The 24304-nt window shown below is 38.4% G+C and overlaps 1 long non-coding RNA gene across 1 annotated transcript; it reads right to left on the bottom strand.

The window, feature by feature from the left end:
• Positions 1-3232: 3232 nt before the first annotated feature.
• On the bottom strand, positions 3233-24072 carry LOC127568821 (uncharacterized). The gene is made up of 3 exons (XR_007956074.1): positions 24028-24072; positions 7505-7718; positions 3233-3335 (listed from the first exon to the last, which is right to left on the bottom strand). It is a non-coding gene; the product is annotated as an uncharacterized LOC127568821 (long non-coding RNA).
• Positions 24073-24304: the final 232 nt, after the last annotated feature.

Raw genomic sequence — 24304 nt, 5'->3', positions numbered from 1 at the left:
CCATTTCCTTCTTAATTTCCAGTTATTTTTCTCAACAGAAAAATTAAAGTTGGGAGAGATTTAGAACATGGATAATATTCCATTTTAAATCTACTACCACTCATTTTGAACTAGCACCCAAAGTCAATATTGCCCAAGAAGGTATGTGTTATCCTTGCACTTTCTGGTTAAGGTAGAATTCCCTACTGTTACATCAAATTGGTTGGTGCCATTTAAATGTTGTGTATGTGACCAATTGCCAGCTGTGCTGTTTATAACTTGTTTTATGTAGAATTTGCCTGGAAATCTGTGTCTCTGTAGAGAAGGTTTCTTTAAGAAATGCTGCCTTATTCAATACAAGTTCTTCAATTGATAATGCACCTTCATTATCACCTATCCCTTAGTGTCTTCAAGAGCAAATGATAGAAGATACTGAGACATGGTGCAAGAAGTGCTGGTTAATTAAATTATGAAATTTAGATGCTGTATTCATATCAGAATAATAAAGGCTCAGTGTGATCCCTTTCAATTGCGATAAGACATGAACGTGCTGAAAGAGTGATGAACGGGGTAATTCAATTAAGGTACTACACAATGGAACAAATAAAGCTGCCTGAACCATCAGATAGTGTATTTCTCTGGAAAAAAAAAGAATGGAGATAACAAAGGGAAGTGTCTTCACTCTATGTTGAGATAGTTACAACAGATAAATCACAGCTGACTAAACTAAAGATATTATGAAATGCCTTTGGTTGCAGGACCAGAGCATTGTATCAGACCATTCAGGTCCTCAAACAAGATGCTGGAAAGTGCAAGCACACTGCAACCAGCTAAGAGTGAAAAAAAAATTACGTTTTTTAAATATAAACGTGCAGCAAGGTGCAGGGAGGATCCTTTGATACTCCCTTATTTGAATTAAGACAAATGGAGGCAGGCAAAAGAAGACAGGTCTAAATTAACACTCTTCTTGCTGCTAAGAATTGGAAACACAGTGAAGTTGAGACCTACAAGAGACATGCTGGAAGCTGTGGTGACTTGATACATTGCATAGCCCAGATCATACAAGGCCACGATGGAGAAGGGTGTCCCATGATGGATGAATCAGCATCATTGCAGGAAGACCTTCTTGACAAGACAGAAGCAGATAATACCAGGAAGGATGCAACACTAACACTAATGCAGGCCCCAGGAGAACTACAACCAGCTGGATCAGATCCATAAGGACAGTCAGAAGTAAAAGCAGACAATGCCTCTGTTGCTTGGGAAGTCCGTCTCTATAGAGAAGCTTGTGTCAGAAATGTTGTTTTGCACAATGCAAGTTCATTAATAGAACATCTTTGTTTGTTGGTTTTAATTACCATCTTTCCTTCAGTAACTTTGAGAGAAAATGATAGTAGATACTGAGACAGTGCCAGAAGTGTTGGTTAATTAAATTATGAAATTTAAATGCTGTGCTTAAATCAGAACAACAAAGGACTGGTGTGATCTGACAAAGGATATCTGATGTGAAATGTTGACTGCATCTCCACAGATGCTGCTAGGCCTACTGAGTGTTTCCAGCATTTTCTGTTTTTATTTCAGATTTCCAGCATCTGCATTTTCCCTCTATTTTCATTTACTGGAAGGCCAGACCTATGATGGAAATTTTTGTAAGGCTTTGTGCCAAAGTAAACTGCAGAGGCAATTATTTATTAAAATATAATTGTTTTTTTTCCTTTCATCCTTAAAGGAGGGACATAATATATTTAATGTTGGTTGATACCACTTTAAGCTATGAATCATGTGAATAACAATTCGGTGCTCTACGTTATTTTTTCAGTAAAATCTTCTATAAGGTCTGTCATTTCCTGTGGGGAAAGCCACCACAAGAAATTCTGCTTTTCAAAATGCAAGCTATTTTATAAGCACCTTTTTGGCATAAATTACTGATTATCCTCAAGTGGAATTGCACACAGCTGTGGAAAAATTCACCACAGAACTACTATTAAATTTTTATTATTATTTCACAACAAAGTATTTGGAGGGAGGTTGCTTTCTCTCACATAGGTATTTAAATATATAGTTCCACCTAAAATTCACTGACAAATTGCCAGTGTAATTATTATCTTCTTTAATGTTGAGATGATTGTGATGTTGAGCAAAAAGGCAACCAGTCCTATTTTGTCCTAGTTAAATGTGGTAATGAGCCAAATGAATACATTTTAATAAATGCTAAGCCCTCTTGTAGCAAATGTGTTTTACATACAGTATAGAAACAAATAGGAAACAGAAACTAGAAAAGGATAGGAAGTCACAATTTTCAAGTGATTGTACTAAATTTCTATTCACCACACTACAGGATTTGTAAAGTGCTCTGATCTCTTTCTGTTCATCCTAAAGCATGATGGGAAATTATGGTAAATGTAACTTTGGAAGGAAAGTGCCATTTAAAAGTACAGGAATTGCATTAAGAAATAGCAGACAGGTATGATAAGATATCTTTATTAGTCACATGTACATTGAAACACAATGAAATGCATCTTTTTGCGTAGCGTGTTCTGGGGGTAGCCTGCAAGTGTTGCCATGTTTCCAGCGCCAACATTGCATGCCCATAACTTCCCAACCCGTACATCTTTGGAATGTGGGAGGAAACCAGAGCACCCGGAGGAAACCAGACAAAGACAGGAGGAACATACAAACTCCTCACAGACAGTGGCTGGAATTGAACCCGGGTCGCTGGCGCTCTAATAGCATTACACTAACAGCTACACTATCATGCCTGCGAGATGGCTCATTTAAAGATAAATGCCTCCAGAAACCAGTTGGGCTGAATAATTCTGCACTCTAGATTCACTGCAACAATATAAATGAATAAAGACTGGTGGTTGAAAATACTGGCTGTTTATTACCAACAAAGAGACCAAATCCAAGACCTGTGAAGTATCAACTGAGCCATATTACAGAAGGGTGCACTCTTAGGTCTGTCTGGCTCATAAGAAGGTAATAATGGAAAACTGGTTGACAATATGTGTGAAGAGCAGTTGAAAACATTCCCTTTTCAAACATACATTTTTGATAAGCATTTTTGACAAATACCATGAAGCTTACCATTAACATTTTTCGGCAGAAGAAATAATAATAATATAAACATCCTGCAATTTCCTGCTTAGAAGCTGATCCAGCTTTCTATTGACAATCAGGATTGTCCAGCGACAATTTAATCTACAAGTGCCAGTGTAAGCAATCAAAGAAAGTTAAACTAATGATTCTGAAGAATGATTTGATCCATGGAGTCATTTGGTTTTGTCCCATGGATTAAAGCACAGCATAATTGGACAATAGGTTTCCATGATGGAGTCCTGTGACTCTTGCGTTTTCTGAAAAACAAAGTTGAGGAAGAATGGTGAGAATTTAGGTAGAAACCTGCCCCAGAGGAAGTCATTGCTGAAACCCTTCAACTCATATGTGGTTGGCCAATCGATCCGCCATCTTCAATAGAATTGATGTAAGCACAACTATTCTGAGTGAGAAGGTAATGATATTACCCTGTCAAGTTTCATAAAACCCTTTCATTGCCCCCTACCACACACCAAAGAAAGTCAACAAGCACACTCCAAGAGAAGTGCCATTAGCTCCAAGCCTGCCACTGAGGCTACCACAGAGCATGGAGGTTCCAGCCTCAATGTCTGCCTGGGTTCCATAAATCCAAAGATTATTGTGTCCAATGTAGAGCAACCAGTTTACTCCCAAAGGGATTCTAAACAGGGTGGATGGGGCGAGTGTGTTTTCTTGTGGGAAAAACCCAGAACCAAGGGTCACTGAATAAAACAAAAATTAGGATCACCCATTTAAGAGATGAGATGATATTTTGTTTCTCTCAGAAGGTCATGAATTTTTTGAACTCTCATCCTCAAAGGGCAATAGAAGCATAATGTTCAAATATTTTTAAAGGCAGATATAGATGGCTATTTGATAAACAAGGCTATAGAACTGGAATATAAACAGGGTTACAACTAGATCATCCTTGACTTTATTGAATGACAGAGCAGACTTGAGAGGCTTAATTCTGCTCCTAATTTGGATATTCTTAGGTCAATGATTCCCATCATGGATCATCTGATGATAGGACAGTCAGACTGGCAACTAACATTACCAGCATAAAGGTCAGGCAGTATACATCTTGGCTTTGGGGGAAAATGTGCTTTGAAAGATTCATGTTATTATTGTCCTAAATTCTTATGTAGAGCCAAGGGGTACCTATACTCTGTGGAAGATGCTCCTCCAATCGTCCATTCCACAACTATCCTCATTAACACCACAATGTAACTACAGTTAGTTTGTTAAAAAGAAACTGTTCAGCAGTTAGAAGTCAGTTTTCATGGTTAGAAAAAAAATCAGCCAAAGTCAAACAGCAATCAATAATGAGTGGCTGGGTCCTTTAATTGTGTTTGCCTTTGGATCATTCCCATCTGATGGCACTTTTCATCAATGACTTTATTTTTATCTGGCACATTTATCACTGAGCAGAGCATATCAGGGAAGAGTGTGGGACTCTGATTTTATTCAACATTTTCAATAGGGTTCAAATTATTATGACAAATGATGTACTCCTAGTCAGTATTTGTATTGTGCCTGAGAATAAAGCTGCACTTCGTGACAAGGTGTTGTCAACCACAGTTATAGTGAGATTGTGTAAACTGTTGTCAACCTCATTATAGTTCTCCTTGTCTATGGACAATTTCTAACTAAAAAAAATTAAAAATTAATAGAAAATAAAATCATCATACCAGCTTCACAGTTGATCAGCATGTCAAATTGATCCAGAAAAGTTACTGAATACAGTCACTTACATAAAATGCTTCATCCAAACAGAAACTTCATCTCTCTTTCCCAGTTCTGGCAAAAAAAACCATCAACCTGAAACATTAGCCCTGCTTCTTTTTCCACATATACTGCCTGATCTGCTGAGTATTTACAGCATTTTCTGCTTTCACTTCAGATTTCCAGCACCTGCTGTTTTCTGATTATGGTCCAAGTCACATCCACACAGCCAATTAGAACACAGTGCATAATTTAATATTTAGCCAATGAGAATCCACTATGTAAATTGTCACTTAATCAATAAGAGCTTACTACTTTATTTTTGCTCAGCCAATGAGAATTCCGTAACATATTTTGTGACGTGTTGATTGGGGGCAGAAATAAAGAGACAAGAAGTTTTAACCCTTCAAACATCACTTCACAACATTTGTCATTAGTTCTGGTCTGCACAGTAAATCCATATCAAGCACACTACATATTATGATTGAAGCTTTTTTTTGCAAACTTATCAGTATTGTCCCAAATGTTTCCCATTGGCCCGAGTGATGGAAACAGTACTGAGAGAAGGGTTGGCTGATTGAAAGAATTTACTTATCCTAAAAGGATGATGATCTGGAGAGGGATGGTTGAAAAGAAAGAGGTAAAAATAACCAAAACACCTAAAGATACAAGTTACACATATAGAAGTCACTCGGCTAATGAGAATGCAGTTTTTTTTGTTATGTTTACCTGTCATTCATTTGTTGTAATATCTATAATTTCATGAAAGGACTCTAGATATAGCATTTGTATCCATAATGTCCGGGAAAAGATCAGCAAGTGAATGTGCAGTTGATGTGACAAAAGTGTAAAGAAAGAGCATAACTTCCTCTTTGCCACCTCTGCCTTCTCCCATCCCAAGACATCAAAATATTTTTGAATGGCACTTAGTTTTAATTCTCATTGCAGTACATAAGAAGTTTGAAGCAGCTGAAGTCAGCCATTGCATTCATGGTTGACTTCAGCCGCTTCAGGCTTCTCATGTACTGCAAGCCTACTTGATTTGACCTTGTCAGAATGCAGGTCATCAGCTGTAAAATGTCCTGATCTTTAGAATGAACTGAACCTGGAAATATAGATAGGATCAGATTGTGTCTTGCAGAGTGTGAAAAATGGCCCTATAAAGTGTTATACTCTCTCTCTCAGGAAAACAGAATTTGATGGATGTCGATATTCAAAATAAAACTGTTTTACAGTTTCATCTTACCTTACTGCTAAAGTTGTTGGGTATTTTTTTGATAATGGTTGCTAGGTTCATTTGTGTGCCATGACCAGGAGGTTTATCTTCATGGATGAATCCTGATAATGAGGTGAAAACTTTGATCCTACCCACATGTCGGCAAACTGATGATACTGGGCACCACATTGATTTGTACCTTGTCTGATTTTATGGTATATTGAAGAAAATGGAGGAATACTGTTTCCACAAAACTGGAGTTTTGCCTGACTCTGTGGGTTTGCCTCTGGTGAGCTGGGTGAAAATTCCTCCCTCATCATTAGCAGAACACTAGCTGGCTATGTATTCATGCATGTGCATAGATCACGACCAGGTGCAAGAGAACTTGACTGACCCTAACCCAGAGGTGCCAATGATAGTTGTGGGACTTCATGACACCTTTCCAGCCGAGGTCTTCTTACTCAACATCAACCAAGCTTTGGACCCACCCTGACTACCAAATAAACAAGCTGAACACTTGAGCAGCTTTAACTGAGGATGGAATAATTCAAGCTATAGTAATGAATCGATTTGCATTTTGATAACCTTTCCTGTTGGATTAGCAGAGCAATAATACATAATTTATTGCCATAGTTTCTCCTGAGGCTTTGTTCCCTGGTTGTCATAATTAGTTTTCCTGGATTGTTGGAACAAAAATGTCAAAGTAATTAACTTTGGTGGAAAGAAAACCATAATTGTCTGATATTTCCTTCAGTAAATTCAAAGTGAAATAAATATTTTACAACATAATTACAATTTTTGGGTGGTAGCAGTGATTACTAGCATCCGAAAATAAATGCAGTTTGTAAGTAGGGGTGGAGGGAAACAGAATTTATGCTTGATTGAACAGGTTCTTAATTAATGCAGAACTGCTTGTAAATATTAGATAATTCTACTTCTGATGCAGAACACAATGGGGTTAAATTGAATCCTGGAAGATGTGTTGGGGTTGAATGAGGTGTAAAAATTAGAACTTTTTTTTCAACACAATCTCAATCCGTCTCTAATGCTATGGGTTGAGGGTTCAGTGCAAGGAGGTGAGGGGAATAGAATGCTAATCTGGTCCAGGAGGTTGGCTGGTCACTTGAGTACTTTAATGTGATCAGGGGCTTCAGATATAACTTATTATGTTATAACTTATTTTACAGGTATAATAAGATATAACTTATTTTACAGGTTTAACCACAGCTAGGTTAATAGTAGGTAAGGATTACTTCAGTGAAAAGCTATGAGCCTTTAGGGCACTACTATTGGGTCATGAGGAGCTCAGCTGCTGCCCACTAACCCTTCAAACTTACCAGATTTATTGAAATTGATCTCTTGACATTGTTAAGTGCCCCCTTTCTACCACTGAATACCCCAACATCAGGGACCATGCCACAGTTCCTACATCAATCATGATTTGGACAACCACCCATCTTCAACCACAAACCCCCGATATTAAGCAACGGAAGGGTCCTCACATCATACCTGCCATCTCCCGTCTATCTTTCAGTCCAGATGCAGTGTCTCGACTTGAAACGTTGACTGTCCATTTCCCTCCACAGATGCTGCCTGGCCCACTGAGTTCCTCCAGCTTTATGTGTGTTGCTCCAAATTCCAGCATCTGTAGTCTCTTGTGCCTTCTCACCTATAGTTATGCCCAGCTCCAGAATGGTTCCTACCTGCTTTCTAGACAGGGACCCTGCAAACAGAAAGTATACTGTGGAGATGAAGCTCCAAGCCCTTGCCTCTGCCAAACAATTCTATTGAGGAATTCTAATGATTCACAAGTCACCAATCAGAGATTGAGTATGATAGGGATATCAGTACTTCTCAAGGCAATCTGCTTTGTGGGCACAACTTCTGAACTTGTGATACTTGAAGTATTCATGTAATTGTGGTCCTCCAGATAGAAGTTTATAAGATTATGAGAGGCATAGATAGGGTAGACAGTCAAAATCTTTTTCCTGGGGTAGAAATGTCAAGTACTAGAGGACATGCATTTAAGGTGAGAGGGGGAAGGTTCAAAGGTGATGTGTGGGGCAGGTTTTTTTTAAATACAGAGAGTGGTAGGTGCCTGATATAGGCTGCTGGGGGGAGTGGTGGGAGCTGTTACAATAGTGGTGTTTAAGATGCTGTTAGATAGACACGTGGCTATACAGGGAATGGAGGGATATGGATCATATACAGGCAGAAGAGAATTAGTTTAATTTGGGATTGTGTTTGGCGCAGACTTTGTAGGATGAAGGGCCTGTTCCTGTGCTATAGTCTTCCATGTTCAAAGTAAAGAGAGTATGGTGGACATCTTGAGTAAGCATTGGTGGCTTCTAAGGACTGATAATGAATTGATCTCTCAATACACATTGATCTGGCACCATTCAATGATGCAATAGGGCCAGAAAGTCTAACAAGATATACTTCTTCCTCTGATTTTTTAAAATGTTATTTAGCATAAATATCATTTTTGTTAAACTAGCTCTTCCGCAGGCATAGAGAAATACCACACAGAAACAGGCCCTTCGACCCACTGAGTCCACGCTGATCATCAAGAACCCTTTGTTTTACACTAATTATACCCCAACCCCTATTATTCTCTCCACATTCTTATCAATTTCCTCCCTCCCAAATTCTACCACTTACCTACACACTAAAGGCAACTTATAGTGGTCAATTAACCTACCAACCCTTGTTTTTGTTTTGGAATGTGGGAGGACACCAGAGCACTTGGAAGAAAATGTGCAAACTCCACACAGAGAGTGCTCAGGCTTAGGACTGGATTGGTTGCCTAGAGCTCTGAGGTAGCAGCTTGTCTAGCTCCACCACAATCCGTTTATATAGTAATTGAAAAAAAAAGATAGGGAAGAGAAACAGAAGAGTTGTTCAAGTTGTCAGCCAAGGTTATTCTCTTCACTTATTCCAGTACCATGAATTGTCAGAATATTTCACCCTCCATCTGCATTATTCTTTTGCCTTTAAGTATGCAAAAATAAAATTGATCTTGTCCATCCTTGGCAATGTTCTGAAAAAGCTTTCAGAAGATTGGCAAATGGTTATATTGATGTTATAGTGAACTGTATTTTTATAGAAATATTAGTTGGGGATTTTGTTCAAACGTGATTGTTTCATCATTTAAATAATTTAGATTAAATTTCCCTTGAGAGAACTCAAGAATTATGCAACAACAGTAATTTGCATTTATATAGCACAAACCTCACAGCAAAGCATCGCAGTGCATTTCATGGCAGCATTAGCAAATAAAAATTTGGACATTAGGGGATACCAGGGACTATGTTAGATCCTAACCCCAGGTGCAGTCTGTGACAATATAGGTGTCCAACATGTGTTTCAATATCCCTCTGCCTCCCAAAGGCATTCTGGTAGGTTAATTGACCACTATAGGTTAGTGTAGGTATGTGACAAAAAGAGTCAAAGAGGACTTATGGGCATGTAAAAGGGAATAAGTTGCAGGGTTGTAGAAAAATAATGAGAGGATGAAAGGGACTGATGAGATTGCTCTGCTGGAAGCAGGCATGGACCTAATGGGCTGAATAGCTTCCTTCTGTGCCATAATAAGAAAATAAGATCAGTGCAGGTGACAAAAAGCTTGGTCAAAAAGCTCAGTTTTAAGGACGATCTTAAAGGAACAGAGATACAGAAAAAGAGGGAAAGGCAGGGGATTACAGCACCTCAGCCTTTGGAAGATTAAAGTTTACAATAAGGGAGATACAAGGAACAGAAAAGGAGAGATGCTGAGGTCCTGGAGGCTGAGGAAGTTTGAGAGGTCGGTCGGCTGGAGGCCAGTGAGATGTTTGGAAACAAGGATGAGAATTTTCAATTTGAGGCCAGCAAGCAGAAGCCGTAAATGCTATTTGTTATGTTCAATTACTAAAAAAAGCACTTTCGTTGATTAAGTAAAATGACATATTAAATGCTGTAACTACAATAAAACTCTGATAATCTACAGACCATTTGGAAATCCTAATGGTTCAGAATTTAGCTCACCAGGTGCTGATTCCAGGGCCCTCTTTAAACTCCTCTGGGCCACGCTTCCCACACTCTCTTGAAGCTCACCTGGTTCTGTATCTCACAATCGAAATTCACTGGGGCTCTATTTCCTGTGTTCCCTTTAAACTCTCCAGGTTTGCTGGAAAATTTACTATATTACTGTGTAAAATCCAAAAACAATGAATTTAAAAAAGTATGTTGAAGTATTAATTGTGGATAACATCCAATACCCCAGGAAACCTATCAATTCATTACCAAAGTCCCAAGTGTTCCAGATTAATGAAATTTTCCTGTAGCACAAAATGTCATGATGTGAATTGGTGATAATACTGTAAGTTCAGATTTTGTGAGTAGTAAAGGAACAACTTTCTTTTTTTAACTCCAAGTGCAGCTGCCCAAAGATTTTTCATGAACTTATTGGCAGAAATTTCTAGGAGTACTATATCTGTTTCAATATAATGTCAGCTACAGGGAATCTGTGGTGTCCCTGATCTGGAAAGCAGTGGAGAGACTTTTCAAACAATTAAATTGAGGAACCATTACTGGAACACAGAGACTGCAAAGCAGAATGTGAAAATCAGAAAATAAATCACTGTCCAGGAAGCAAAACAAAGACATAGGCATACACAAAGGAATAAAGGATAGAGATAAAGGAAAACAATCAGAAAAAATTCTAAAGAGTAAAGTATACTTCCATCTGTTAAAAAAAATTCTGTTGAAAATTTCAGTTGATCCAAACCTTTGGGTGAGGGAATTTTGAATTTCTGTTACCCCTGTTATAAAATGTCTTTTGTTCCCTTCTGTGTTTTCCCTTTCTCTACCTTATTCAAGTGATCATTCTTCACGTGTGAATCTAAACATTCCTTGGAGGAAATCCAGTCAGGAGAAGCATCATAACCTGACCTGGTTTTATCTTGACCCAATAACCACACTCATTTTTCACGATATGTTGCTGGTTAGTAATCCGGGGGATGTTCTGGATAATTTTTCCTGTTCCTAGTCTAAGTATGCCAAGGCAGAGTTTTATGTCCTTAATAATACTAGGCTTGGGTCAGCTAACTCAGGACATATTGGAATACAACTGTAAGCCTTTGAATCATTCTGCTTAACAATGTACTGCACTTACCAATTAACTGCATGGAGCAAGTATGAATTACCTTGCTGATGTAGGAGCCATTTGGTTCCCCCACCCTGTCCCTTATTCTATCAATTGAATAGATGACAATATTGAATATCTGCATTTATATTGAGCTCAGAAAGCATTCCAAATAGAGACGCAAGAGACTGCAGATGCTGGAACCTGGAGCGACAAACAATCTGTTGAAGGAACTCAGCAGGTCGAGTAGTATCTACTGGGGGAAAAGAATTGTCTACTCTTTGGGTCGAAACCCTGCATCAGTCCTGATGCTGCTTGACCTGCTGAATTCCTCCAGCAGATTGTTTTTTAAGCCTTCCAAATACCTCTATACCTATATAATAAAAAAATACTTCCACTTGCCCGGCTTCTTTCTTGTTTTCAGAAAAGTTCTCAACTTCCAATTTGACTATGATGGTTTCACAGAATCCCAGGGGATAATTTAACTAGGCTCTTCAGCCAGAATGCCAATACAATCCAATGTAATGATAGATTTGCACATTGCCCAATACTGATCCTTTGGAATTTGTAGAAGTTATCATTAAAATTGATTGTCCTTGAAATATGTTCACATTTCACATTCTGATATAATGAAGACATCAATATAAAATCAGAATCAGATTTATTATCACTGACTTGTATAACATGAAATTTGTTGTTTTGCGGCAGCAGTACAGTGCAAAGACATAAAATTATTATAAGTTACAAAAATAAATAAATAGTGTGAAAAAAGGGAATAACTAGGTAGTGTTCAAGTTTTCACGGATCGTTCAGAAATCTGATGGAGGAGGGGAAGAAGCTGTTTCTGAATTGTTAAATAGTGTTGCATCTAATCCTATCAATTTCCCTGTGGGTGTGTTAGGCTGTTTATACCCAATGAACCTTACAGTGCACAGAGGAGACCATTCAGTAAATACCAGTACCAGTGCTTTGAAAGTACTATTTATTTAGTCCCATTCTTCTGCCCTTTGCCTATAGCATAAGGTTTCTGACAGTCACCAATAAATAACTCTGGGGAGCAGCTTGAGTTGAATGAAGTGCAAATGTCAGGTAATGCTGTTGAAGTGGTAAAATAATTGTTTTCGCTTGGTTTCAATATATGGAAGCAGAAATATATGGAGGCAGAAATTTAAAGATGAATTTGAATATGGGTGAGAGTAGGCAGTAGGTCAATGGACACATCTAGCACCCCAGTGTCACAGTGGAAAGATCTACCCCATGCTGCTGTGTAGTTTCGATATGTGGTTAATGCAGGAGACTGGATGCTTTTGATCAATAGTTTGTGACAGATATTTCTCTTCCACCTCGATGGGCATGTTCTCAGTGGCGAATGACACGTCTGGCAGTGAGTGAAATGATTAGCGTCAGGAGACTTTGCTTCTTCAGGTGGACACAGCTCAGACAATGGTCTACCTCGAGGCTGGAGCCTAACTTGGGGCACCCACTTTGATTTGAATGTCCATGGCTGAAGCTAAACTCAAACTTCATGGTCGAGGATTGTGCACAGCCCAGTGACATGGTCAGGGTGCAGTCACATGGGGACTGCAGCACTCTGCCCAGGGACAGCAGACTGTAAGAAAACAAGCAGCTTTAATAATCTCAGAAGATAGAGTACAAATTTACTTCAAGGGGCAATCATTTTCAAATGTAACTTTTACAAATTGCAAAGAACAATTTGCAGACTCTGGCCTTAAATCATAGATTGCAGTTTCCAAGACAACCAAAAATTGATAATCACACGAACTCAGAACTTTGCCTTGTCCTGATAATAGGAGAATTCTTATGAATTTTGTCTGGAAGGCCACCTTCTTCACAAGGTAGCTGATAAATTATTTGATATTCAGATTAATAATTGTTTTTAGTCCCATCAGAGGAATGCATTGAATCTAGTACGGTTTTACCCAGAAGAAGACTTGAAAAATATCATTAGCAAGCTCTCATCCTAATGTAAAACTGATGGACATTGTTACTTGTTTGTACAATGCAAAACTCCAAATAGTAATGGAAAGGCTTAGGGGATGAATCACTGTGTTATGCTCCTGCAGCTTTGAGCATTCAGTCTCTCCTCCCTGGTGGGGAAAGATATACAACTAATGAGCCAAAAAATTGGCAGGCAGATAGAAAAATAACTACAGCCAGCCTGTCAGTGTTTACAGTTATTTGAAGTTCAACTGATATGACTACATCACAGAAGCTTACCAAAAAGGTATCTTGACTTTTCTAAATTAGCCTCTTTTTTAATGACGGGAAACGTGAGCTGAATTGTGACTGCTCAGATCCCTTTTAGTTCGATAAATGAGATTTTCTTCACTGACTAAAACCACAGCTTACTCATCTGTGACTTTGCATCAATCATGCCCCATTGAGTGCAGAAGCACTTCATTAACCATTCAGACAAACCATCTCAAAGGGCAAGTGACAGCACAGAATTCAAGAAGTAACTTATGGGCCAATTTGGTTTTGATCTTTGACCTTTCCACACTTATGATAACAAAGATGCATGAGTGCAAATGGTTTGTAATAACATTTGTCATGAATGCATTCCGCATTTTGAAAGAGCAAGCTCTGGCGGAGTTGAATGTTCTGTCGTGGTCATCCTTTAAATATGTATAAGCACCTAAAATGTTAATTGCATGCTAAAACTTGGATTGCTTTGGAAGCTTACAAACATTTCATGCACTGAGGAATTAAGATGGGAAGCCATTAAATATCTGCACTCTCTGTTCATTGGAATTATTATTTAATATTATTCTTGGCTAAGCCTGCCCTCAATTGTAAAATGGATGTGTGGCATAGAATAAAAACCTGTCTTAGTTCCTTGTCTACCAAGAACTTTGCAGTTGTGCTGTGTTGCTACTTTTAATAGATATTAAAATAGCTGTTAAAGTATTAACATAATTTCATTCAACCCATCCACACAAGCAGTATATTCTTACTTGAAACACTGTGAACTATCAATTTTTCATTGTCGCTCATGAGCTTTAGCGAAATATGTGATTCATGGGGATACGATTTTAATAGCAGTGGCTCCATATGTAAAATAATAATCCTTTAATTCTCTTGAATCATTTGATTACTTAACTGGTGTAAATCTGCCAAAGCTAGTTCAAGCAGCTGCAATATAATGTTCTTGGTTATAGGGAAAAACGCAATTTAATAGCAACAGCTTCCACACAAAACTAACTGCTGCAAAGAAGTAATAGGGAAAGAATTTTTGTGGCAGAAAGAGTCTGTTATTGAACGTCTTCTACTGGATTATTAGTAAATGGGGTTGAGATCAGTGAAGGAAATGCTAAGAGTATTAAGAGCCATGGGAGTGATATTTCAAGTTTTTTTTTCTCTATGTTCAGAGGGGAACATCGAATGATACAGTGCAGGAAGAGGCCATCCAGCGGCAGGTCGGCCTGCCTGCCCGTCTTCCATGCTTACGTGCGCGCACGGGTGTCGTTGGAACGGGAGCATGCGGTCTCCTCGGGCGCCCTGGCCGAGTTCCGTGCTCGGTGGGCCCCTCAGGGGATCGCGTGTGTCGTGGACGAGGCCGATGCTATTTTGATCTGAAGTGTTGTGTGTGGCGGTAGCGGGCATAATGTTGTATGTGTGTTTCACGGGTATTAGTTTGCATTATTCTCTGTAGTTATGTAGTTGCTTCGTTGTTTCTTTCTGTATTAGATGTAATGTATTGATAATGGTTGTCTTCTGTAGTGCTTTTAGCTAATAAACATTTTGTAAAAAAAAAAGAGGCCGTTCAGCCCAGTGTAATTCTGCTGGCTTCTTGAAAGCTAGTTAATTCCATGTAGCTCTCTTCTCAAATTATCCCATTCTCTTTAAAAATGACTGCTAAATTTTCTTCCCATATGCATTGCACTTATTAAAAAAAATGCTCATACACTCTTTTCACTCATGTCCTCTGTTTACCAATTCTTCACCAAAAGAAACAGGCTTAACCTAATTTAATCCATCAAAAATAATTAATGGTTTTGAACATTTTTTAAACCTTCCTTTCTCTAATTGGAACCTATTTTCTGTTGTAATTTGAAAAGGTCAACCAGAGCTTGTTATTTATCCTTAATGTCGATTGGTGCTGCTTTCCAATTAGTAAAATAAATGCTCCTCTGGTGCATAGGTTGCTCTTGATTGGAGTTAGAGTTATTGGCATCCTGCTGTTTGACCAATAGAATGCACATTTGTGAAGGGAAATGCTATTAAAGTGGATAGGAACCACATTTGAAGTGGTAGGTGTTAAGATGGTTCTTTGGACTCTATGTCTGGGTGATTTGCTTCATATTGAAGTAGCAATATTGTTCAAGGGGGACATGATACAATTCCTTGTACTGTAACTATAGTTTCTAGACTCCTCTTGATATGCTACCACCTGTTTCAGGTTCTGGTAGATGGTCCTAATGATTCTCCATATCTCAGACATTCTTTGTATTCATTCTTTTAAAAGCATCCCCTGGAGTTGGAGGTATTGAACCTCCTTACTGAGGGAAGAAGCCTACTGACACTGGAATAAAAGCAGAATATGTGAGGAAAATACCCAGCAGGTCAGGCAGCATCTGTGGAGAGAGAAACTATTACTTTTTCAGACTGATGCAAATAATAGTCCATTTTATGCCCATTCTTGTTTAGTCCTGAGAAAATATTGTTCATTTCCAGTGAACCACTGCAGTTCTTGTGGTAGTTGCATTTCATAATCATTTCTGGAGCTGGATGCCTTGCTGGATCATGCAATCATTGACTTTGGAATATTCTGAGGGGGTGAAACCTGCTGTGTAAATGTAGGTGTCTCTCGCTTTCTCAGATCAGTGAACTTGGAACCTAGTAGTTGTTAGTGAAGGTTCAATTGTGCAACTGTCTGCTTGAGAGTCTGGTAGGATGTAGTTAGAAAGTATGAAAAAGGGGGAAGATAGTCAACCATAGTACTTGTCCTAACCCCTTCAAACTCACCATTCAGCTGTCTTTGGGGCTGTACAGATATTCCTGTTCTGTCCATGCCCAAGACACCATTAGTCCATTAGTTTTACATTGCCACCACTGAGCACAATAAAAGTTGGGGATGTGTTTAAAAACTTCAGCAGCAAAGCATCAGGAAGTATGCACCCTCTGGTAAAGTCTGGTACTACTGATAATGCAATTGAAGAGGTCTGTGAACAATATGGTGTAGGACTAGATCTCTGTTAGAAAGGGCACATCAAACCATGATGAATTAAGACTTGGAAGGGTAGATCATATTTTGTTCATGGGACTGTCTCAAAATTCTGCAATGCACCAGGCCTAAGGTGTCAAGTTCAATGTAACAGGCTTTGGAAACTTTGTGCACTAAGGCCTTACCTCAGTGTTTACACAGTAAACAGAATGTAGAACAATACAGGACAGGGCCTTCATCCCATCCTATCTGCATCAACCTTGAGGCCAATCTAAACTAGTTCCATCTGTCTGCACATGGTCTGTATCCCTCTATTCTCTGCCTGTTTGTGTGTCTGTCTAAATGTCTCTTGAACATTGCTATTGTTTCTTGAACATTGCTATTGTTTTGGAACATCCCCTGCTCATATGTTCCAAGCACTAACCACATTTTTCATATTTAATTGCCTTGTTAACAATTTTGTGTTTGATTAAAGGTTTTTCAAATTGCTTATGATTAATGCTTGGCTTTGCTGCGTTATATTTTCTGGCACCTGGTATAGGCCTATAGAAACACTGCTTGAGCTCCCAGCATGTCGGAGACTGCCATAAGCTGCTGAAGCATCTCTCCAGACTCAGGCCCTGTTATAATTCTGTATTGTTCCTTGTATGAAACAGAATTAGTAAGCAGCAACTAGTGTTTCTTTCTTGACATCGTCTCATTCATGAAGAATGGACCTCCTGAGAGAGGCTGAGAAAACCTGCAGATAAAATTAGCCAGGAAATACCAGCACTATCTGGAGACGAGTCACAGTCTTAAAGTTGTACATCAAAACAGGCCCTTTTACCCACTGTGCCTAGGCTGACCATCATGCCTATCTATACTAATCCCTCTTGCCTACGTTCATTCCATATCCCTTTAAGCCCTGGTCATTGAAGTACCTGTCCAGCTGCTTCTTAAATGTTACCGTTCCTGCCTCCGTCAACTCCTCCAACAGATCATTCCAGATACCAACTGCTCTGTAGAAATTTTACCCCTCAGATCCCCTTTAAACCTCCTTTCTCTCACCTTAAACCTATGTCCTCTAGTTTTCGACACCCCTTCTTCAAGAAACAGACACTGCAGGTGCCTGTGTCTTTCATGTCAACTTAATGCAATCTTTGAGGCAAATTCTTCAATACACACCTCACAAGTAAATCTTTCAACACCTACCACATTAGCACTTGCTATAGTCTGAACCATCTTGCCTGGTCTACACTTGGAAAAGTGGCAGGCAGTGGCGTGGTATTTACCTGCCTTGTCACACTTACTGCATTTTACATTAATCTCAACATTCGTGTGACACCTTACAAAATGCTTCAAGTATATTAAATGCAACAAAACCTTCCAAACATATACTACAAATAAGCTTGGCAATGGAATATTCAGCACAACCTTCCTTCTGTGTCCATCAAGAACATTGTCACTTCTAACCTTAGAGTCATCCTTGGTACCAGTACCAACATTGTGGTCTCTCACAACTAAACCAGGGGAAAGCCTATTACTATTCTGTGTGACTGCACTATTGGCTACAAAGTTAATCCTGTTGCTATCACTAAGACCACTAACACTGATAAAATTAGAATTATTACTTCTATGACCACTAATATCCCCAAAATCAATAAGACCAAAAGAATCCTTAAAATCGTGACCTAAAAGGTTAAAGCTAAAGGCTGGCTCTCTAAAAATGTTTTTGGTGTTCATCCTTAAACTGCTTTTGGAATTCTATCATATTATGGTCACTACCCCATTGCAAATCTTTAACCATAATGTCCTTTATTTAACCTTCATTACACAACCAAATCTTAAAGAAGCTCGTTCCTGTGTAGGCTCAGCAATGTACTGCTCTAAAAAGCAATCCCTGTCTCATTCCACAAATTCTTCTTCTATGATACCCTTGCAGTTTGGTTCATCCAATTTAAACCCGCCTGTATCTTCCTTCCCCTGCTATTCATGATTTTAACACAAACCAATTTCACATCACTATCCACTGCCTTTATATCACAACTCAGCACTATTCTGGTACCTTGCTTGATTAACACCACCCAACTTCATTTCCCCTTTGGCTTGTTCTTTTGGAATATTGAGCACCCAGTCCTGGTCACCCTGCAACCATTGTACTCGTATCACTATCTATGCTATCAGCTCGTCCATTTTGTTACAAATGCTATGCGCATTCAAATAAGGAAATATTAAGCTTGTTTTTTTTCAATAGTCATTCACAATTCTGGACTTGGCTTTGCATATTTTCATTTGTGTCTTCTGCTCTCAGCAATGAGCACTGGCAGACACAGCAATAAAATGACAATGTGGCCAGGCACTTGAGACAAACCACACTGGTGTCCCAGATGAGGCCTTTGAATTGTATCTCCTTATTGACTTGCTGTGGGGTTTGCTCCTTGTTTTGCTGGAATTTGCAAATGTAGGTGGTAGGTTGCACACTGTTGCTTCAATTTCTGTTGATAAAGCAGAGGTGAACACCACACACGTTGATGACACCATAACATGTGCTGATGGCACAGTCAACCCAAGGTGAACAGCATCCAAAATTGCTTGGTACAATTTTCCCAGTGGTTGGGATTTCAACAGCAAAGTATCACTGTCACATTAAAATATGCACAAATAACTTATATGCATAGTTTGTGCATTAAAAAAAAGGTATAAATGGGCCCAGTTGCATCAATCGGCAGCACATGGCCTGTATCTGAAAATAAATGTGATGCAAGCCATAGGTTTGAAGTGTAATTAAGAGACAGAACTCTGGGAACAACAGGCTGCATATTCATAGCGGAAAGATCTGCTCTCTTTATATAGCTCGTGGCATTGTGCTTAGGGGTTGTATGATAGACATGTAGTTGCATCAATCATCTGGCAACCCTGCTGTGAATTATATAGTTGTGTCATGCTGCTGTCACTTTTCAGTAGGAAAAGATACAATTTTGTACAATGCATCAATCACCTTTTTTGTATGATTGTTCTCAGTATTACAGCAGATATTTCCTACTATTTAACTGGAAGAAGATGGATGCATAAACATTAAAGGCCATTCTTCCCTTGATGGTCACTGGTTTCTATGTTTAAGGTCAACAGTAGATTGCCTTGAATCTGATGGTACAACACCATGGCCTGCCTCCTGGAACTGACATTTCATACCCATAAGCAAATCACTTTTGAGTTGGGTGTAGGGAACGCACTTGACATTTGTGAATGTCTTTCACTGCAGCTAATGATTTGTTCCATTAATTTAAATGGGGTGATGCAATGTTTCTGATGCAAGTACTCTATGTGAATCACTAACTTAGTTTCTCTCTCCTCAGATGCCACCCAACCTGCTGAGCTTTTATAGTATTTTCTGTTTTTTTTCCTGCTACTTCTAAGTTCATGGAACAAACACATCATTCCCCTATCTTTTGAGTGCATTGCAGTTTGGGAAATATTTTGATTACTTTTTTTAAAATTCGCATCTTACTTCCAAGTTAAATTTCAATGACCTCAAAAAAAGTTTGGGAAATATTTTGATTACTTTTTTTAAAATTCGCATCTTACTTCCAGGTTAAATTTCAATGACCTCAAAGTGAAAAGATTTAAAAATGTGCCCAAAACTGCCTTGTTTATTTAAATGGAACATTTTCACTGATTTGTGGGAACCTCTGCCCCATGACTGGTCAATGTGGAAAAGCTGCATTCACGGTATTGAGAACCTTCATGGACTGGGAGCACACAGAAGCCCTGTGTAGGTGGCAGAAAAGGTACACCACCTCTTGCTACATCTGTGGAAGATTCTGCTGTTCCCATATTGGTGTCACCAGTTACCTCAGAACCCACAAAACTGAGTAGAAGCAGATCATTTTTGATCCCATGGGACTGCCCAAGCAGAATGATGTTCCTGATTGTGCAGCATGTGATTAAGTGAACAAGACAGGAATAATCTTCTACCTCATTGTTCTGACTGACACAGTGAATACACATTACAAATGTTTCAATACTTTTCCCCTTTATTATTAGTTTTGGTGAATCTTTGTATTTATTGAACATTGCTTGATGAGAGTGAGACAATTTGTTCACTTTCTATTGTTACTATTAGTATCAGATTAAAGTTCCCTCCACTAAAGCTCAGCAAAAGACCTTTGTCTTAATGTTACAAGCATATGATTACACAAACTGTACTTGTAGCCTCTGATTTAGATGGTCTAAAATTTTCCATTAATGTCAATGTAAGGGACAGTTTTACACTGAAGGAAAATGACTGAGCAATTGACTGAACCATTATTATTTTTGTTTGAATCCTTGCAAATTGTAGAATAAGAAATATATCAATGTCAGTATAAAGAATGATTACATTTCAAACAAGCCAACATTTTTCTTTCTGTAAGAAGTGATAGATGACCGAACACTAGAATTAAGTTGTTAATGTTTGTTCTTATTGGAATTGTTCCGCTATCATTTTGCAAAGAAATGGGAGAGGTCATGTCACAGGGTTGTTATCCTGATAGTGATGGAAAATGGAACTACCAAATTCCCAAGATTTATTTGCATCACCTTTGTCTTTCTATTTAGAACAGTTGATTTCACAATTGATATGATTCTTGGAAACTATTCTTAGGACGACACCTCACAATTTGGAGGTAACACTTATTTGGAATCTTTATGCTCCTCGTTGCAGACAGCACCAGGTTCTGTTGTAGCAAAACCTGAGGGCACTTTTAATTATTTTTGATCTTTCAAACTTCATTGGACTGTTTAACTCTCTCAGTGCATGTTGTTTCACAAATAACATGGTTATCAAGAAGTTACCGCTCACTGTTGCTGGTAGAGGAAACTGCCCTTATCAGCATGCAGTAAACTACTTTGAGATGTAGAAATACAACAGGAATAGAGTTGACCATTCACCTCCTTCACTCTGTTCTGCCATTGAATGGGTTCTGTGATTCAGCTCTAGATACCCATCTAAATGTCACACTTGAAGTTAACAAAGTGCTTTGCCTAAAAGGGGTCTAAACTTCTGTCACCTTTTGTGCAGAAATATTTCCCAATTTTACTCCAGAAAGACTGGTACCAAATTTTAGACTATTTCCCTTTGTCTAACAAAGGGGCAGGCAACATGATGGAGAATCACCGACAGAAGAGCCAGGGCTTATTTCATCTAGTTAGTTATAATGTTAATCACATCATTTGATGGGTGGAAACACAAAAAAAACAATTTATTACACTAGTTAAAACATTACAAAAAAAGATACAACTGGAATGTGATTTAAAACAAAAAGAAAATCGCCACTTATAAAAACTAATAAACAAGCAAAAATAAATAAATCTAAACATGGTAAAAATCCATTAACAATCTAAAAAGTATCAAGAGTGTTTAATAAAGCAGTCCTTGAAACTCATGAAGTAAAAGATATGAATTTCACAATCCCCGGAAATTCCATTGTATGGTCGTCGTCGGGGAACCATTTCCCTCCATCGCCGACAATAAAACCAAAGATGTTCACCATGGAAACATTAACCTAACTATAATGGCCTCTTCAAGATGGCAATATTTGCCTGATTATTTTCTAAATTAGCAGCATCCAATGAACTGCAGGAATTATTTTAAGGTCTAGATTAAAAAAAGAGGACAAGGAACAGACTAGAATAAAAAAACACTTAACCAAAGGAAGGCTAATTTCTTCAAACTGAAAAAAGATCTCTCCTGGAACAGACTGCCAATGAAAAATGGCAGCTTTGAAAGAAAAGTCGGTTTGGGCATTGTCTGGGAACATTTCCACAAGGGGCAATGGGGAGGAAACTGGAGCTAGTGGTACACTGATAACAAAGGTGTAGGAGGGTACAACAACCTGGATTGAGGCCATGTATGGCAGATTTCGACTTGCTGATATATCAGAGAAAATTTGGATGAGAACAAAAACACACAAAGGAGAGATAGAAAGGGAAATAGGAGGTGCAAAGTGTGAGAGTAGATTAGCACATCACACAAAAGGGAATTCAAAGGTCTTCTATAAGCATATTAATAGTAAAAGGATTATCAGAGGAATGGCAGAATGATTAGGACTAAAATGGAAATCTATTTGTGGAGGCAACCAAAGAAAAGGATATGCCAAGGCTATGATAAATGAGGATGCTGGTTGAGATAAATATAGATAGGAAAAAAAAGGATGTTCTGGGAGCCACACTTCAGGAAGAACGACATAATATTTACTTGAAGACGGAGTTTAGTTTTGTGGATAGGCTAGAGAAGTTTCTTTAGAGAGGAAATTTGAAAAAAAAAGCATTTAAAATCAAAAGTTTTAAGTAGAACCAATACCAGCTGAAAGGTAGATAAGGAGAGGACAAATTGGAAAAAGCAACTCAGATAATGTGGCAAAAATTTAACACAATGCATGTTACAGATTTGAAACTCATTGAAGATCAGTGGATTCAAACCCAATAGAAGCTTAAACAGAAGGAAAATCAAGCAGAGCTGCAGATCCAGGAAATCTGAAATAAAAACAGAATTGCTGGAGATCCTCAGTAGGTCAGGCTGCATCTGTAGAAAGAGGAACAGTTCACGTTTCAGGTCTGGGACCTTTCATCAGAACTGGGAAAGACAGAAAACAAGTTAGTTTCATGTTTCAAAGAAGGTGGGGGAGAGGGGAGGGCAGAACAAAGGGAATACATTAATATATACAATGAAGAATGTTTTGAATTGTAATCATTATTGTAATAAAAGAATCATTGCAGCTAATTTGCAGAGAACAAGCTCCCACAAACAACAATGTGATAATTATCAAATAATCTGTGCCAATGATATTGATTGATTGATATATATTGCCCAGGACACTGGCAGATCATTCTGGAGCTGCTTTCTGAAATACTGTCATGTGTCATTTTACATCTACTTGAGAGAGCAGATTTGTACATGGTTTATTGTCCAATCTGAAAGATAGGACCTCCAGAAATGAAGTATTGCCTTTGTACTGCATTGGAGTATCAGTTGACATTGTGTCTTCTTGCCTTTTGAGCAGAGCACTGGTAATTGTGAGTTAAGAATATATGGACTAGAAAGACACTTATTCCCTCATGAAGATGAAATAATATAATTAATAATAGCAATCCTTACTGGAGAGCTGAATTACAGACCATACACATAAACATTAAATTGCAGGAAATTCTAACAAAAAATTCTAACCAAGATATAAGAGTGAAAATTGTTCACTTATGATCCAAACCATTTAACTGGTGTGGTGGGGCATTTTGAAGAGTATTGACTACCTTATGAGCAATGGGATCTCAATGTTACCTATTGTGTTTCATCAGAGTGCAGTGTGTTGTTTTAGTTATTTTTTCCTCCTTTTTGTTTACTGTCACAAGATGTACGTACGTGCAGAAGACCATGAACAGAGAATATTGGCTTTAAGATAAAAATAATAAATGCTGCAAAAGCTCAGCAGGTCAGACAGCAAATGAACGTTTTCTGTATTTTCAGATTTCCAGCATCTGCAGTTTTGTTTTTGATTTTTCAGTAGCTTTAAGATTTCCAGTTTTAGCATGTCTGAGAACTATCTGTAGTCTGGGCACACAGAGGAAGAAAAAGGCCCTGAGGATTTGCAGATGTTACATACAGTCTATTGATGGACTTGACATAACCTAGATTTAGAATTAATGAGTAAAATGCTATGATGTGTGCTAATAAGCTGAGAGGATTTTAAATTCATATTGATTATGTCCTACCTGTGCCAGCAGAGGTGACCATTCTGTTCTCCTTCTTGCTGCCTGCATACATTACCCTCCAGTTGCAGACTAACCAATCTACAATGTGAATGCTGTCGGCCACTGTACTGGGTTTAGACAACCCAAATTTATTTCAGGCAGCATCCTTGTGGATTGCAGCTTTGCATCTCATTCTTTCGATTGGATTCGTAGCCCTTAATGATGAAAGGAAGCAGCAGTTTATGACTTTGAGTCCCTCACCATAGCTGAAGTAATTTTCCAGGATTGAACTTTTCCA

The sequence above is a fragment of the Pristis pectinata genome, chromosome 3 (genome assembly GCF_009764475.1).
Source record: "Pristis pectinata isolate sPriPec2 chromosome 3, sPriPec2.1.pri, whole genome shotgun sequence".
Lineage (NCBI taxonomy): Eukaryota > Metazoa > Chordata > Chondrichthyes > Rhinopristiformes > Pristidae > Pristis > Pristis pectinata.
This window is presented reverse-complemented; position numbering and strand designations above follow the sequence as displayed.